The sequence below is a fragment of the Ricinus communis genome, chromosome 4 (assembly GCF_019578655.1).
Source record: "Ricinus communis isolate WT05 ecotype wild-type chromosome 4, ASM1957865v1, whole genome shotgun sequence".
NCBI lineage: Eukaryota > Viridiplantae > Streptophyta > Magnoliopsida > Malpighiales > Euphorbiaceae > Ricinus > Ricinus communis.
Window position 1 is genome coordinate 18,181,192 of NC_063259.1, and position 17,858 is coordinate 18,199,049.

Sequence of the window (17,858 nt, forward strand, 5' to 3'; positions counted from 1 at the left end):
TGGCAGCTTCTCCCCCTAATTCTCTGAATGCACGAAATAGAATATGTTTTATTGCATAATACACATATATTCTAATATGCACACGAATAACATAAGGAGAGACTACTGAACATGTACAAATATACTGGATGCACATTAAAATATTTATTTATGTATAGACATTGCGAATCCAAATTGTGCATACTTGATAATTCAGTAACCTCTCACTCTCGAGTGAGAAAGACACTGAATGACTTTCTACGGCCAATGCTCATATACAAGATATTCTTTTATCCCTTATTAAATGAAATATTTATAATTATTAATTCTGTAAAATCATACATTTTTTATTTTTATTGTTTAGGGATACTGTTTTATTCGTAAAAGAATAAAATTAATTTATTTTTAAATCTTAATTCTAAATTTATTAATTTTATAATTCTATCTTTTATTCATTTCTTATTATTATTTTCTACAGATATTCTTTTATCTTTAAAATTCTACCAAAATTTTGGTAGAGTTTTGGTTATAAAATGGACATACTCCTATAAAACGGATCCATTTTTTAATTAAAAATAATTTAAATTAAGTCGGCCCACGATGCCTATGTATTTATTTAAATATACATAACTTAAAATAAGTTATTATAAAAATAAAAAATAATTAATACTAACAAATTATTCATAATAATTAATTCAAATAATTCATAACTTTTCACATTAATTAATTTATCACTAAAAGCACACTATACAATCTAAATGTAAAATTATTATAAAAAAATTAAAATAACAAAATATAAATTTACACACAATTTGCTACTCCACGTATGCGTCTTCTAGCAATAAGAATCTATAAGAAAATATAAAAAATATATGTTTTAAATTTAATCCAATTTTTTAACTAAATCTTATCAGTCATAAATTATTAAAGATAAATTTTACTGAAAGGAAGCATGCTCAATGACAACGACATTGCCGATGAAGAACGGTTAAGGACATAGGTCTATAAAAATTAAAATGTACAAAAATGCACAAAATTTCAATATTAAATAATATGAATTTTTTTATCATATTAAATAAAATAGATTTAACATAAATTAAATAAAATTTGATCTATCGACAAACATTTTGCACTATTATTTTCTATTGCTAAATGCAGGATTTCTTAGAGTGCATGGCAATAAAAAATGGTTAGAGAATGTTATCTCATTGCACTCAAAGGGACATGTTAAGTACTCTTAGTAGATACAATGATGCATCTTAGCAAGGAAGGACTAGATAAGGTAGCACCTATTAAAGAACTGAAGAAGTTCTCTTTAGGTGGAGAATTAAAAAAGGCAGTGCAAATTAGTACCGAGTTAACCGATTAAGTCACCTAAGGCATAAAGCAAGTGTTACTAAAAAAAAAAAAAAATTTGCTAATACTCCACAAGAGATAAAGGGTGTAGACCCAGCAATCATGTTACATTAGTTGAATATTGATCCAGAATTCAAACTAATTAAGTAAAAGAAGAAAAACTCTACTCTAAAAAGGAAGATCGTCATTGATGAAGAAGTCAACAAGTTTTTGAAAGCAGATTTCATTTGACTACTCATTACCTAGAGTGGGTAGCCAACATGGTGTTGGGTAAGAAGCCAAATGGAAAGTAGAGAATTTGTGTGGATTTTACGTATCTAAACAAACATGCCTAAAGGACAATTATCCGCTCCCCAACATTGATCAGCTAGTAAAATCAACAACTGACTATGAGGTATATAGTTTTATTGATGCTGCCAAGATACCATTAAATCTAAATGTTCAAATAAGATAAGGAGAATGCCTTCCATTAAAAACTAAGAAGGGGGGTTGAATTGATGAATTGGAAAATGATGGTAATTTAAAATTTTGTGTTAAGAAAGAATAAGTAGAGGGTGAGAGGAATAACACACAAAGAATTATAGTGGTTTGGGTGTTAACAAACCCTACGTCTACTCCCTAATACATAATTGGGTATTTACTATACTAGAATCTTTACAATTGGAGTTTTTCAAGTTTACTCCCAACTTAGTGTTTAGGGCTCACACCAAACCTTACACACTTGTGTTTCTTAGGCTCACACACAACCCTTACAAGAGCTTTCCTAAGGCTAACCTTTAAATCTTAACTTAAATGTTTTTGGCTTACACTTAAACCTCACAAGAGCATTCAAGCTCTTTCAACAACCAATAAAGAGAAATATTAATTGAAAGAAGTAAAGAAATCAAAGCACAATAATCGAAACTTTTGGAGTTTGTTGATCAACCATAAATGACCATTTGGTGTGGTTTCTATAGCCTAAAAACCCCAAAGAGCCATTACTCACTCAATCCAAAAGATCTGCCAATTTTGCTTTAAGACAATGCTTTAAATGCACTTGTCAGAATATAAATCACGGTCACAATTCTTGCTTCGTGGTTGCAATTCTTGAAATGCCTCTAACGACTATCTAACATGGCGGTATGACATTAGTGGCTTTTTGATATGACCGTTGGCGGTTTCTAATGGATACTTTAGTGTTTAATTTTCATGGTCGTGCCCTCCTATGGTGCGATCGTGATTTCAAGCTTTTTAAGGCTAGAGACTTCTACTTTCAAACCTTCGGTCGCAGCCTACATGGTGCACCCGTGATTTTGAGCAATTGTAGACTAGAAGTTACTACCACCAAAGTGTTGATGATCACGGGCGAGCCCTTGTGGTGCGGTTGCAATTTGAACTTGACTTATGCTACACTTAATGAAACTTAAGAAATCATTAGTCAAAGCATCAATTTGTTTGTTAAGATCAAAAGATAGGAGAATAGCCTTATGATAAGGCACTTAAGCTAACAGAGAAGACATCTTTCATTAATAAAATTTCTATTTTCGGCTACATAGTGATGCCATTTGGCCTAAAGAAAGATGGGGCAATATATTAAAGATTGGATAACACAATGTTCCAAGAATAGATTGGTAAAACAGTAGAAGTATATGTCGATCATATGGTCATCAAGTCACAAGGGTTGAATATCATGCTTGAGATTTAAGAGAAGCATTCAACATCCTACTAAACTTCCAGTTTAAATTAAATTAGGACAAGTGTGCCTTGGTCTTAAATGGTGTCAAAGCTGGGAAGTTCTTAGGATTCATGATCTCCCGAAGACGGATAGAAGCTAATATTAATAAAGTCAAGGCAATCATAGAGATGATACCACCAAGCAGCATAAATGAAATATAAAAGCTGGATGGCAGAATTACTGCTCTAGGTCGATTCGTCTCTTGCTAGGCTAGAAGATGCCTACCTTTCTTTGAAACTTTGAATAATGTCGAGAACTTTGAATAGATAAAAGAATGCTAACAAGACTTTGAATAGGTGAAGAAGTTTTTAAGTGCACCAACATTGCTCAACATACCATTGAGTGGAGAAAGTTTATATTTGTACTTAGCTACTACAAATGAGACAATTACATCAATCTTCATAAGAGAAGACAATAGAGAGAAAAAGCTTATATATTAAACAAGTAAGTATTGAACGGGGGTAGAAACAAAATACCCAATGATAGAAAAGCTAGCTTTTGTAATCATCAGAACCATCACTAAGCTAAGGCAGTAATTTTAAGCATACACAATTATAGTTAGAATGAACCAGCACTGCATTGCAGAGACTAGAAACATCAGGAAGACTTGTCAATTGGCTGCTCCAAGTGGGAGCTTTTGATGTTTAGTATGAGCTTAGAAAGGCTGTGAGAGCACAAGTCTTGGCAAACATTGTGGTAGAGATGAGCATGCCATAAGGCATTGATAAAGTTCATAAAGGCTAATTAGGTGAACCTTACATGTACATATGGCATCAAATATTGAAGAAGCATGAGCTAGAATACTCTTGGAAGGACTAAAAAATGTGCAGCTTAGATGCTCAATAAAGATCAAATTCAAGGCTTCTAATGATATAGCTGAGTATGAAGCATTACTCACTAGGTTAAAAATGCCATTAACTGTCCAAGCTGAACATTTGAGCATCATCAGCAATTTGTAATTAGTGGTCAACCAAGTAATGGGCATCTTTAAAGAAAAAGACTATGACCTTGCAAAATATATAGATAGGGAAAAGAATATGTTAAAATAAATTGAGAAGAGTCAAGGATAGTGTAGCATAATCCAAGTCATAAGGGATGAAAATAAAGAAGCAGATTGCTTAACTAAGCTAGTTTTGCAAGATGAGTCGAGCAACGATGTGCCATTCTATATCCTCAAAGAGCTGAGTATAGTAAAATAAGAGGTATTGATCATTGAGGAATATGGTCCTTAAATGGAAGAGATCATCCAGTACCTTGAAGAAAGAAAAATTACAACAAAAGAAAAACACAATAACCAAGATAGTAAAGACCTCAATAATATACTCTTTCTAAGGAATACTATATAAAAAATCATCCTTGGTCATGATGTGTCACAAAAAAATGGAGAATAAGTCCTCACAAAAATTCATGAAGGGATTGGTGGAGTTCATGAAGCTGTAATTACAAGAAAAGAAATTCTACAAGGATATTTCTAAAGAAGCTAGTACAAGCTTATACAAAGTGCCAAGAACAACAGATTGTTATAGATATACCTGTTGCACTCCATCGCCCAATCACCAGTTCATGGCCTTTTGCTACATGTGGTATGGATATACTTGGACCTTTTCCACCTCTAGTAGGGTAGAAAAGTTCCTTTTTATAGCCATTGATTATTTCATAAAGTGGGTTGAAGCTAAAGCTGTGGCAATTATAATTGAATAAAGAACAACAAACTTCTTTTGGAGTATGGTAATGTATAGATATGGATACTACACACCATTATAAAAGACAATAGGAAGGAATTTGACAATAAGAAATTCAAAGGGTTCTGCATTCGCATGAAGATCAATTTAAGGTTTACCTCTGTTTCTCATCCCTAAATAAATTTGTTAACAGAGGTGACAAACTAACCAATTCTCAAAGGGCTTAAAAAGGCTTAATGAGAGAAAAGGCAGATGGATTGAAAAGCTCTATAGTGTTCTTTGGTCATGTAGAACAACCAAGAAAATTCACAAATGGACACAAGAGACCAAAAGATTTATTAGTAACATTGTGCAGATGTTGTCGAACCTTTCCCCTTTAAGATTTCCTTGTCACTCCTTGAGGAGATGACTAGACAACCTTTAGAGTCAAAGATAACTTTATTACCTTTGTCACATAATTGACTTACACTCATTAGATTATGCTTCAAACCATCAATTAAAGAAATCTCATCAATAAAAGGAGAGATTTTCTTACCAATGGTCTCAATGCCTACAATTTTACCTTTATCATTATTTTCAAAAGTTGCCTTTCCTCCATCAATTTCTTCAAGTGTGTGAAGAGGTTGGCATTTCTGTTCATATGCTTTGAGCATTCACTATCCACATGTCAATCATCCTCTTTAAGACTTGATTTGAAGTATACCTAGAAAAGCAAAATTAAGTCTTTTTCTTATTAGGTACCCAAACTATTTTGGGTCCTTAAGGATTAGTCATGCAAGGATCTCCTAATTGGAGGTGTGCCTTCCTAACATAGTAAAACACACTGATGTGTCCGAGCTTCATGCAATAGTGGCATTAAACATTAGATTTAAAGTTTTTTTTTAAAGGGCCTTTACTTGAAACTTGGGTTTAAGCACACCCTTATCTTTCTCAAGCTTGTAAGAACAATTTTTATGTGAAGGTGTGTGCTTATTAGCTTTCTTCTCATACATGAATGCATGTTTAGCTTTTTGAGGCTTGCCTCTAGAGCTTTGTGAGGCTTTGCCTTTTCCTTTTGGATTGAGAGCCTTAATGTGTGCCTTGGCCTTCTTGTCAACACCCAATACATTGGAGACTTAAGGCATTGAGGCCTTTACAAACTTAGATGAAGAGAAGGAGGAGGTGGAAGATAATGAAGCACTATTGATAGGCTATTTATATAGCTACAATCTAAGGCAGTGAACCTATCGATGCAGACTAGCACTAATGGCGAGTATCAAGGTCGTATTCTAGGGAAAGGATGATCCTAGAACTACTGTAATGTCTTATGTTATCTAACCTTAACAAAATTGATGAAGTTACTATTCTATGACTAGATGCAAGCTAAGTGATTAACTAAATGTTAAACAGTCTGAAAAGATTTCATGAAACACTCAAGGGAAAAAGCAAACCCAAGGGGACCTAAGCTAGTTGGATTTTAATGAAGGTAGAGATTATATTGATTACCAATTGTGATTACCCGTGAGCGAATTCTAAATTGAACTTGATTTCCCTCTCGAGAACATCAAATACCTAAACCTAAGAACCTAAACTATGGAATCTTTTCCTAATGATTGATTTTAGGTTAGCCTTAAGATTATATCCACTACTATTAAGAGTTGTTAAATCTTAATCCGGCTAGTCAATTACCCTTATCTCTAAGTGATCATTAAGCAATTTTTGCTATTCAAATTTCCAATTACTAAATGAACTTCTCAATTACATAAAGCAATTTGAACATCACAATTCACAACATCTCATGAATAATGCGATTTCTTACTAATAATGAAAGCAAGAAGAAAACAAGCATTGATAATAAAAATCTCACAAACATTAAATGCAATCCAACAACATAGGAAACCCCAATGGGCTCAACGGTTCTAGCTACTCATGCTAATGAATAAAACAAAATAAAGAACAAATACATAAGAGAAAATTGGAAACATGTACACCCTTCTTCTTCAAATCAGATGAACAGTCTTCAATCTCCAAGTCTGAATAATGAACCTTAAATTGCCTCTTGAATGCCTCAAAATCCACTCTTGATCTTCAAAGCGATGCTTGAACCACTGAAATCTGTCCTTTAATGCGTTAAATTGTCTCCCAAATCAAGGGTCAAAGTTTGGAAAGAGATGGCTCGCATGCGTATATGAGTTCCAAGGTGAGGAATGTCAGACTCCTCAAAACAAAGTGAAAAAACTATATAATTAATTCAGCACGGCCGTGGTCAAGCCTGTGCTGGTTAGCACGGGCAAAGTCCAGGCCGTGCTGAGCCTCCAAGTCCAAAATTAACCCCTCGCTCCCTGACCGTGCACTCGCCGGTGCTAGAGGCCGTGGTGGCCTCGAAAAGCGTGCTAAAAAGCAAAATTTGAAAATAAAAGGCAAATGGTTCAGCATGGCCAAAGTCTAGGCCGTGCTGATCAACACTACCTTCACCTAGGCCATGCTCAACCTTGAAATGCTAGCCTTTGTCCAATTTTGATGAATTCCAGTCTGTTTTCTCACATATTGCCCTCAAACACTGATAATGTTCATCAATGATCACCTAAAACATGAAAGGAACCAAAACACAGGTGATTCTGGCATAAAACAAGATAAATATGCACAAAAACGCAAGTAATTGGGCAGAGAAACATGTGTAAGAGAATGCACATCAGAAACACATGCATATGACATAATCAACCTTCTAAGTTAAAATTTGACCAAATTGAGAAATAATTAAGTAACACCGGTTTAACCCAGTAGGGCTGATGTATTAAACACCATTAATTTTTTTCCAAGAACAATGAACAACAAAGAAAAGTAACTGAAATCCTATAAATTAAATTGTCAATCAGCTCAAAAATAGCATACTTAAGTGTATAAAGACATAATATCCTAGCATCCTAACAATATACATAGTCAGTGATAGCAATTTCAAATACAGCTAATAGAGCATCACAACATAGAAAAAGGAACATATGGTTTACCCACCCCACACTTGAAGAACACGCTGTCCTCAATGTAAAACATAGGGGGTACCCTGCATGGGGAGTACAGATAAGGAAAGCAAAATCAATAATAACTAAGTACATAACATGTTTGAAAAATAAACTAAAGAAAAATATAAAATGAAATAAAATCTAATGAAGACTGCCTTGATCATCTGTCGCGGCTGGTGGAGTGAAAATCGATGCGTCCTTAGTGGGGCTGCTAATAAGTGCTGGGGGTCCCGAGTGGAAGGTGAGGTCAGGGGCCACTTGGCATCCCTCAGAGGAGCTGTGCTTGTAGACGGTGAAGAGTCCTGAGTGGCAGCTGGAACTAGTGGAGGCTAGGTCACATTTAGGAAGCAATAGCTGAGGTCCAGCTAAATATCACCTAGGTCATCAAAGAATCGCTGCACTCCATCATCCCTTCCAGAATCAGCTATCCGCTAGAGTTGAGCTACCATATGATCTGATTGTGTAACCTGCCTCTCGAGGCCCTCCAAGAGCTATTGCAGTAGGACGTTAAAGCCCTGAAGTAATGCTCTAGTCTCCTCCCAGAACTGCCTGAACTCAGTGAAGTGCTACTGCTGAAGGTTTGAAAGCCTGTCCAAGCGATCTATAAGAGCATCTACCTGAGCACTGGAGGTGCTGGCAGTGTATGAAGATGAAGCACCGGGAGAGGGGGTGAAAGCACGTGCCGGCTCATGTATATATCGAGGTCATAGCTTTGGTACATCCACAGCTGGGTCCTATGGTGCTTTAGCCTGGGCCTTCCTAACCTCCTATACGATCCGGCTGACTAATCTATACTCAACGCTGAGGGGCCCCTGAGAAGCTATCACCATCCCCATGTTAACCATCTGGCGGACTCCTACTAGTAACAGATCCCCTATCTGATTCAGGTCACTCAAATAATCATCCAGAACATCCAACCTCCTCGCTAAACGTGTGATGTAGGGGCCAAAACAAATATGAATCTTCTTGGACTTCCTCACGAAGGTCCTAATCTGATTTCTTAGGAGGAAGCCTATATCTTCCTCTGTTGCTGTAGTGCCTAAAGGATGAAGACATAAGTCTGCCTCACTATCCCAAAGCTCTCCCCTTTGCGTGTAATGGTGTAGACTAGAAGTGTATGCAGAATCGGAGCCGGTCTGGAAGGCCGGACACCTTCGAGCGGCTCGAGTAGTAATGCTCTAGTCTGGTCACAATCTCATCCCACATCCTCTCATAAGGGATGGGGTGAGTATATAAGTACCTTTAGTAGGCTCTCCAAAGATCTCCTGCTAAGTCCATAGCCCCAGGTGCATCCCAAACTATGGTACTATCATCAAAACTGTCTGCCCCCTAGCCTGAAAGAAATGGCATCCGGCTGATGCTAATAAGTGATCTGCTGCTGTAGAAAGAAGGTGCTGCAAAACTCTATAGTGAGCTCCCAATAGGTAGGCTCGATGATATCGAAGAATTGAGCATATGGTAGGGTCTCAAAGAGCTCTCTGACCTTCGGGGCTAATCCGACTCTCTCTAGCGCGGTGAAGTCAATACACTGTCCAGTCCCGACTTGCTTCCATCAAAGGGCTTGGAAGCGCTGCTCGTGGTCTGGGGACTCAAATGTAAGTAGTCGATGTCGCGCGGGGGCTAGTAGTGCCCAGGGTCTCTGAGGTCCTGGCCGGCCGTGGGCGGCCGGGCTGGTGCCGGAGCTTCGCTTCGTGAAGAAGAAGTGTCCGACTGCAACGTCTCTTGTAGTGTGCCTATCATGGAGGCTGCTGTCTGGTGAGTTTTGACATTGTTCCTGAAAATATATTAGTCATTAACAGAAGCACAAAAAACAAAGCATACATAGCAGATAAATAATTCAAGCAGCACAGAAATTTAGCCGAAATTCTGACAGCATAACGACTGAACAGGCAAAATTATATAATGAGAATTAAATAACTAAATTATACCTTAACCAACAGAGAGGTTAAAACTTAAAACTTAAAAAAATTAAACCAAAAATAAAATAAAATAAAAAAGACAAAATAATAAAATAAAATAAAATAATAAAACAAAATAATAAAATAAAATAAAGTAAAATAATAAAATAAAATAAAATAAATAAGACAAAATAATAAAATAAAATAAAATAATAAAACAAAATAATAAAATAAAATAAAGTAAAATAATAAAATAAAATAAAATAAATAAGACAAAACAATAAAAAAAAATAAAATCTAAAGAACATTAAGCAAAATAACATCAAATAGATAAGCAAAGAAAAGAAAGAAAGAAAATAATAATAATTAAACTAAATAAAAAAATAACACCTAACTATTAATAACGAAAAGAAATTAGGATATAAAGAAAAAAGCTTACTTGGTTGATGGTCAAACATGAGAGAATTGCACAAAAATTGAAAATTTGTAGAGAATACCCGAGAGAATAGAAGAGTCAGAAAGATTTTTGCTCTGAAACGGTTGTGATATGCCAAACGCCCATGTTCTTCTCCTTTTTTTATAGCCGCTGCATCTAACACGCCCATGTGCACGACATGGGCCATGTTCAAGCCATGCTCCCAATCAAACCGTGTTCTCAAATGCCTTAAAATCAACACGGTTGTGACACGGGAAGTGTTATAAACCGTGTGACTCTCGAAAATCGTGTAATCTCCAACTTTTATACTCAATACGCCTAGGACATGGGCCGTGTAGAGTAGCACGAGCTTTGTTGTAGACCCTGTGACTCTCGAAAACTGTGTAACTTCATTTTTCACATCCAACACACCTTGGGAAGTTAGGCACGGACCGTGTTGAGTAGCACGGGTCGTGTTTGAAACCGTGTTGAAATCCAGAAATGTGCTTTTGCTCCATTTTTTGCACTAACACCTGTATAACTCAATAATTTGCACAACAAAGGAATCACAAAATAAAAAATGAAAGGTGCTAAGTTCCAAACTAACTGAAATGAAAAAGAAATGAGCTAAGTATAAAGGATGAATAAAATTCTCAAAGAGAAACACATAAATATAAAGGATAAGCTTGGGAATGCCTCCCAAGAGCGCTTCTTTTGACCAAGTCATGTAGCTAGACTCATGCAGAAATTCAATCTCGCTGGAACAATACCATAATGACTCGCTCCTCAATTTCAAATGAGTCTCCATGATAATGCTTCAAACAATGGCCATTCACCTTGAAACTCCCCTTATCGGGATGATGCAACTCAACTGTGCCATATGGGAACACCTGCTGGATCACGAACGGTCCTGACCAGCGACTCTTGAGCTTCCATAGGAACAAATGGAGACATGAATTATAAAGCAAAATTCGGTCCCCAACTTGAAATGCCTTGAAGCTCCTCAGTCGCTTGTCATGCCACTTCTTATAAATGAATGAGTTGCCATATGCTTGCTAACGCCACTCATCCAACTCATTGAACGGCCACTATCTCTGTTTACCTGCAGAATCAACATCAAAATTACAAGTTCTTAAGGCCTAAAGGGCTTTGTGCTCTAACTCAACAGGTAAATGACAAGCTTTCCCATACACAAGCCTATAGGGTGTAAAACCTATAGAGGTACAATAGGCTGTCCTGAATGCCCAAAGTGCATCATCTAACTTATTTGCCCAATCCTTCCTACTCACCACCACGTTTTCTCTAAAATGAATTTCAAACCCCTATTGGTAACCTCTACTTGCCCACTTGTCTGCGGGTGATAGGGTGTAGAAAACCTGCGGGTCACTCCATATCGCTAAAGTAGTCTCTCCAGTTGAGCATTACAAAAATGAGTCCCTCTATCACTAATCAGTGCCCTAGGTATGCCAAACCTAGCAAACAATCGCTTAAGGAACTTAGTAATGACTCTAGCATCATCAGTCTGGAAAGCTTGCGCTTCTGGCCACTTAGAGAAATACTCAACAACCATAATGATATATTTATTTCCAAAAGAAGAAGGAAAGGGCCCCATGAAGTCAATGCCCCAAACATAAAAAATCTCAACCATTTGAATGCTTGTTTGGGGCATCTCATCACGAGCAGAGATGTTACCTAACCTATGGCATGCATAATAAATCTGCACGAATGCTCTAGCATCCCAAAAAAATGGTCGGCTAATAGAATCCAGCCTCTAGAACCTTCCTAGTAGTGTGGTTAGCTGATTGATGACCTCCCGTTGGTCCGTCATGGCAATGTCTCAATATCTGGAGGATCTCTTCCCCATACACGCATCCCTGAATCACTTGGCCTGCACAAACTCGAAACAGAAAAAGGTCTTCTCAAATGTAGTACTTCAAATCAGTAAAGAGTTTTTCTTTTACTGAAATGTCATACCCTTTGGTAGGACTTTTCCAACCAAGTAATTTGCAAAATCGGAAAACTAAGGGACATCCGAAAATACCTGAATGGAGCACAAGTACTCCTCTGGAAAACTGTCATCAATAGCCCTCTCATCAAGTGCATCTAGGCTCGGGTTCTCCAATCTCGAAAGGTGATCTACAGCCAAGTTCTCCGCATCCTTTTTACCCTTGATCTCAATGTCGAATTCCTGTAAAAGCAAAATCCAACGAATGAGTCTTGGCTTACTGTCATGCTTTCTAAACAAGTACTTCAACACCGAGTGATCCGTGAAGACCATGGTCTTGGATAGCACCAAGTATGAGTGGAACTTGTTGAACGCGTATAGCACAGCAAGCAAATCCTTCTCAATAGTAGTATAGTGCTCCTAGGCATCTGTCAATGTCTTGCTAGCATAATATATAGGTTGGAACTTATTGTCAATCCTCTGTCCTAAAACAGCTCCAGCTGCAAAATCACTAGCATCACACATTAGCTCAAAAGGCAGTCCCATTTAGGTGAAACCATAATAGGGGCTGTAGTTAGTTTCTCTTTAAGTAACTCAAAGGCCTGCAAACAGTCATTAGAAAATAAAGATGGAACATCGTTTGCAAGCAATCAAAGGTCTAGCAAGCTTAGAAAAGTCTTTAATGAACCTTCTATAAAACCTGCATGACTAAGGAAACTCCTAACAGCCTTAACCGAGCTAGAGGGTGGCAACTTAGCAATAGTCTCTACCTTAACTCTATCTACCTCCATCCTTACATGTGAAATCTTATGCCCTAGCACAATATCCTCTTTCACCATAAAATGGCACTTTTCCCAATTCAGCACAAGGTTAGCATCTACACAGCGCGGAAGCATACGCTCTAAATTAAGCAAACAATGGGAGAAAGAGTTACCAAATACTGAGAAATCATCCATGAACACCTCCATGGATTCTTCAATCATGTCATGGAAGATCGCTATCGTACACCTCTAGAAAGTAGTAGGTGCATTGCACAAACCGAATGGCATCCTCCTATAAGTGATGTGCATAAATTACACACATCTAAATGGGGTTTTTAAGATTGATTTTATGGACATTTAGATGTGAATTGGTCCCAACACTCACCTATGTGTCTGTTTGTGTGCATTAGGTCCAAAAGAAGTCAAAGAATGATAAAGGAAAGAATTGGAGCATAATTGGACGTCAAAGCTGCCGAAACATGCTAAGTATGTGCATAAGGAAGCTAAACATGGCGGTGTTGGTTTCAACACTGGCTGTGTTCCCAACACAGGCACCAACACGGCCGTATTGGGTGCATCAAACATCAAAGAAAAAGAAGTGTTTAGGGAGCACGACCACATAGAGTAACATAGGCATAAACACCAGCTGTGTTGGGAACACGGGCATCAATACGGCCGTGTTGGCGGCGACGGGGGGAATTAATTAAAAGAAAGAAGAGAGGAAAGAAAGAAAAGACGGCGGGGAGAATGTCCCAAACCCTAATTTTTCTCTCCCTAAGGGTTTTTTCAGCTGAAACCAAGGAAAAAAGGAGACTTGGATCAAGGTTTCAATTGGATTCCCTTCAAAGATTGAAGATTGGGTGAGCTTCGTTGATTGGTTTCAATTTGAGCAAGAGGAACAAGAATTGATTCAAGATTGGGTAAGAGGAATTGGAGCTGTTTACTCTCATCCAAGGGTGTATTCGGGTTTCTCTACCTTTACTCATTTCTGTAATTGAATTCTTGTGGGTTTTGATAATGAACATGATTAGCTAGATTGATTAAATCCATTTGGATTTCTTTCTTATGTTGGCTTAATGTTATATTGTTGGATTGTTTGAGTTGGTTTTGTATTCTTCTTGCTTTCAGTATTAATAAGATAATGCATTATTCATGAGACATTGTGAATTGTGGTGTTTATATTGCTTTATGTGATTGAGAAGTCCATTTGGCAATTGGAATTTTGAATAGCAAGAACTGGTTAATAATCACTTAGAGATAAGGATGATTAACTAGTTGGATTAAGAATTAACAAAGCTTAATAGAGGCGGATTAAAGCTTAATGCTAATTTAAGAATCAATCATTAGGAAGAGATTCCAACTTGAGGTTATTAAGTTTAGGAATTCCGTTATCTCGAGAGAGAAACTGAATTCAGTTAAGAATTTGTCCACGGGTAGCATAATTGGAGTCATCAATCCTTTATCTTTTGTTTAATTGCCAACTAGTTTAGGTTCCCTTTGGATTTGCTTTCTTGTCTGGGTTATTTCATTTATCCATTTACTCCTACATCTCCCTTAGAACTTAGCTTGTAGCTATTAGTTAGTTTAGAACTGGTTAATAATCACTTAGAGATAAGGATGATTAACTAGTTGGATTAAGAATTAACAAAGCTTAATAGAGGCGGATTAAAGCTTAATGCTAATTTAAGAATCAATCATTAGGAAGAGATTCCAACTTGAGGTTATTAAGTTAAGGAATTCCGTTATCTCGAGAGAGAAACTGAATTCAGTTAAGAATTTGTCCACGGGTAGCATAATTGGAGTCATCAATCCTTTATCTTTTGTTTAATTGCCAACTAGTTTAGTTTCCCTTTGGATTTGCTTTCTTGTCTGGGTTATTTCATTTATCCATTTACTCCTACATTTCCCTTAGAACTTAATGCTAAACTCTTTGTATAACACGTTGGAAAATGGGATCAGGAACCAAGAGAGTGATGGGTAGCATAATTAGACTCACCAATCCTTTATCTTTTGTTTGATTGCCAACTAGTTTAGGTTCCCTTTGGGTTTGCTTTCTTTTCTTGGTTATTTTAGTTATCAAGTACTCCTACATCTCCCTTAGAACTTAGCTTGTAGCTATTAGTTAGTTTAGAAATTATTCATCATTCATTTTAGGTTAATATAACAAAGAACAAAGGAGTAACTGATAGGCTACTTATGCAACCTACACCTAAGGCAGTGAACCTATCGATGCAGTCTAGCACTAGTGAGTATCAAGGTCGTATCCTTGGAGATCGGGTAAACCTAAAGTTACTACTGTTCGTTATGTTATTTAGTCTGAAATAAGGTGTGATAAGTCTAAATTAATTAACTAATGCTTATGAATGCAAATAAAGGAACAACAACAACTGACAATCGAAAGACAACCGTAACAAAGAAGCAAACCCAAAGGGGACCTAGGTGATGGAATTCTAAGGTTGATTTTATAAACTGCCAATCTTGCTACCCGTGCCTAAATCCTGAATCGAACTCCGCTCCTCTCTCGAGCTCATTGAGTTCCTAAATCTACACTACCTAATGCGATCAAACAGAAGTGGAACCCTGTCTCATTTTACGTGCGCTTACTTATAGGCAGAAGTGCCCTAGCCCGTGCCATGGCCCGTGCTAATATTCACGGCCCGTGCAACAGGCAAGGGAGGCCGTGCAAATGTGCATGGCCGTGCAATTGCCCGTGCGAAGGCCTCAAATTACGCGCTTACGAATGAATCGACTCCGACAAACATCTAATATGCGTAAATCATCCATATAGCTTGGGTTTCTGCCCGGAAATCAATCAATTTCCTATCAATGAGTCCGAAATCTTGAAAAACTCATAAACATACCAAAGTGCGATCAAACAGGAATAAATATGACTTAAATACATGAATAAACGACTGATAAACAATCAATAAATATGCATAGAATCATCTACATCAAACTACCCCACACTTAGGCGTTTGCTTGTCCTCAAGCAATCAACAACTCGCTCCTCAAACAGATACCAAATAACTCAATCAAATAATTTGCAGGAGTTTAGCACAAAACAAGTCTCAAAACTCTATGACGAATTTCCTTAAAATCCCTAAATCACTAAATCCTTGAGACAGAGAACAAAGTTAATAAAGATGCTATAATTAAAATGATAAACCATCCAAACTGAGAATTCGAGAACCATGCCTTACAAGATGTCACTCAAAACACACAAGTGTATATAGGTGAAAAGAATATCGCCCAGCTCTCAATGCAAAAGTACAGAAAATGGTGCTTACCATAAGCTTGCTTATAGATCCAATCTCCACTACTGTGAAATAATCAATAAACATGATCAAAGGGTCTTGAGCCAGGTTGTAATGGGGTTAAGGTAGGGTGCGGAGAAATATTGAAAGTGAAAGTTGCTGGAAAATTTGCAGGTAATGCAAGAATATAATCAGATGTTGTACCAAAATTGAACACTAAGTTGCTCTAATAATAAGATGATGCTCGAAAATAAATTTTAATTATTTTTATTTTATTATTATTATTATTATTTTATTTTTTAACTCCTGCAACAACAGATAACACAGGATAAAGTAATACAATGCTCAATCAGAGTAGTAAAATGATATTTACCATTTGGATTGAAGTGAGCATCTACGAAAAATCTAGTAACTTAGTGAATATATGCAAATTGATCCAAAATGAAATGCAGCATAAACGTACATAATTTCCAGTAATAATGGTAGAAAGAATGGTAGAATGGACAGAAATGATAAAATGAGTGTCAGAGGTGAATTACAATGAAAGAAAAAGGCTAAGGCTCAAAATGGTTTCACTAAGGGAAAAATAGGGTTAGGCTTTTGGCCAAATTGTGTAATTCCTAAGTGGCCAAATCATCTCATGATTATAAAAAAAAAATTCATGTAATCTTAAAAGTCATCACAAAGCAAGTTCTAGAAGCAAAAATTATGCATATGCTCACTAATAAAAAACAGAAGGAGCGTAAAAGCCTCACCATTTGAGTGGGATAAAATTGCATGAATTCTCAAACCAAAGTTTAAACAATCAAACAATCTAATAAGCATCAATATTAACAGTGTTCTATATCCAAGATAAAGTAAAATGAAAAAACTAAGGAAAAACACCAGTTTTACCTGGCTAGATTGAAACTAAGAGATTCGTTCATTGCCTTCTTTCAACAAGATTCGATAAAAAAAAAACTATACAGGTATCCATTCAAAAGAGAAAAATTATCAACTACTGGATTAAAGCAAAACTCGAGATAAGGACAGTAAGAATGAATGGACTCAATCAATAAGGGAAATGAAAGCAGGATAAAAACAGCAGAAACAAAATTGGTACCTGCACAAAAATAAGGTACCTACCCCACACTTGAGAAAAACACCGCCCCTGCAGGAACAAGGTAGGCACTCCAAAAAGAAATAAAATACGCACAAAGAAGCAAATTATGGGAGTCCACAAAAGAAACTGGAGAACTACAAGGAAAACAAGATAACAAAAAGAGATAAAAACTAGAAAGTCTACTGGATACTGCCCTTGATGTGTGGTTTAACACTCTAAAATATGTTAGTCCTCAAAATTACGTACGAGCATCGAGTAGGCTAACTCCTGCAAAACTTAAGAATAAACACATCCCAAGCAACATCTAGTAAAAGGTTCAATAAAATAGAATCTCCTCAAAATAAAACACACTAAAAATAGACTGAAGTATCTAACTGAAAACAAATAACTATATAAATAAAAAGATGTCCAAAAATTCAAAAATCATAAATAGATTCGGGAATGCCTCCCAAAGGCGCTTCTTTTTGTTCGAGTCATCTAGCTGGACTCTGCAGCAGCATTCCTGCATCGCGGGCAAATTAAGAAGGTGGGCTCAAAGTAAGTTGGGGGTCGAGGCATATAAGCGCAATGAGAAGGTCCGATGTGTGCGGTAGATGACCAAGGAGGTGCTCTCTGTACCGATTTGGGATGTCCATTCATCCACTCCGAATTCCAGCTAAGTGACCTGTCAAAAATAAACTTGTAACTACCCTTCTTGGCTCTATCATAGCACAAAGTTTCAAATGGATACAAGTTGTTTTCTTCAGATGAATA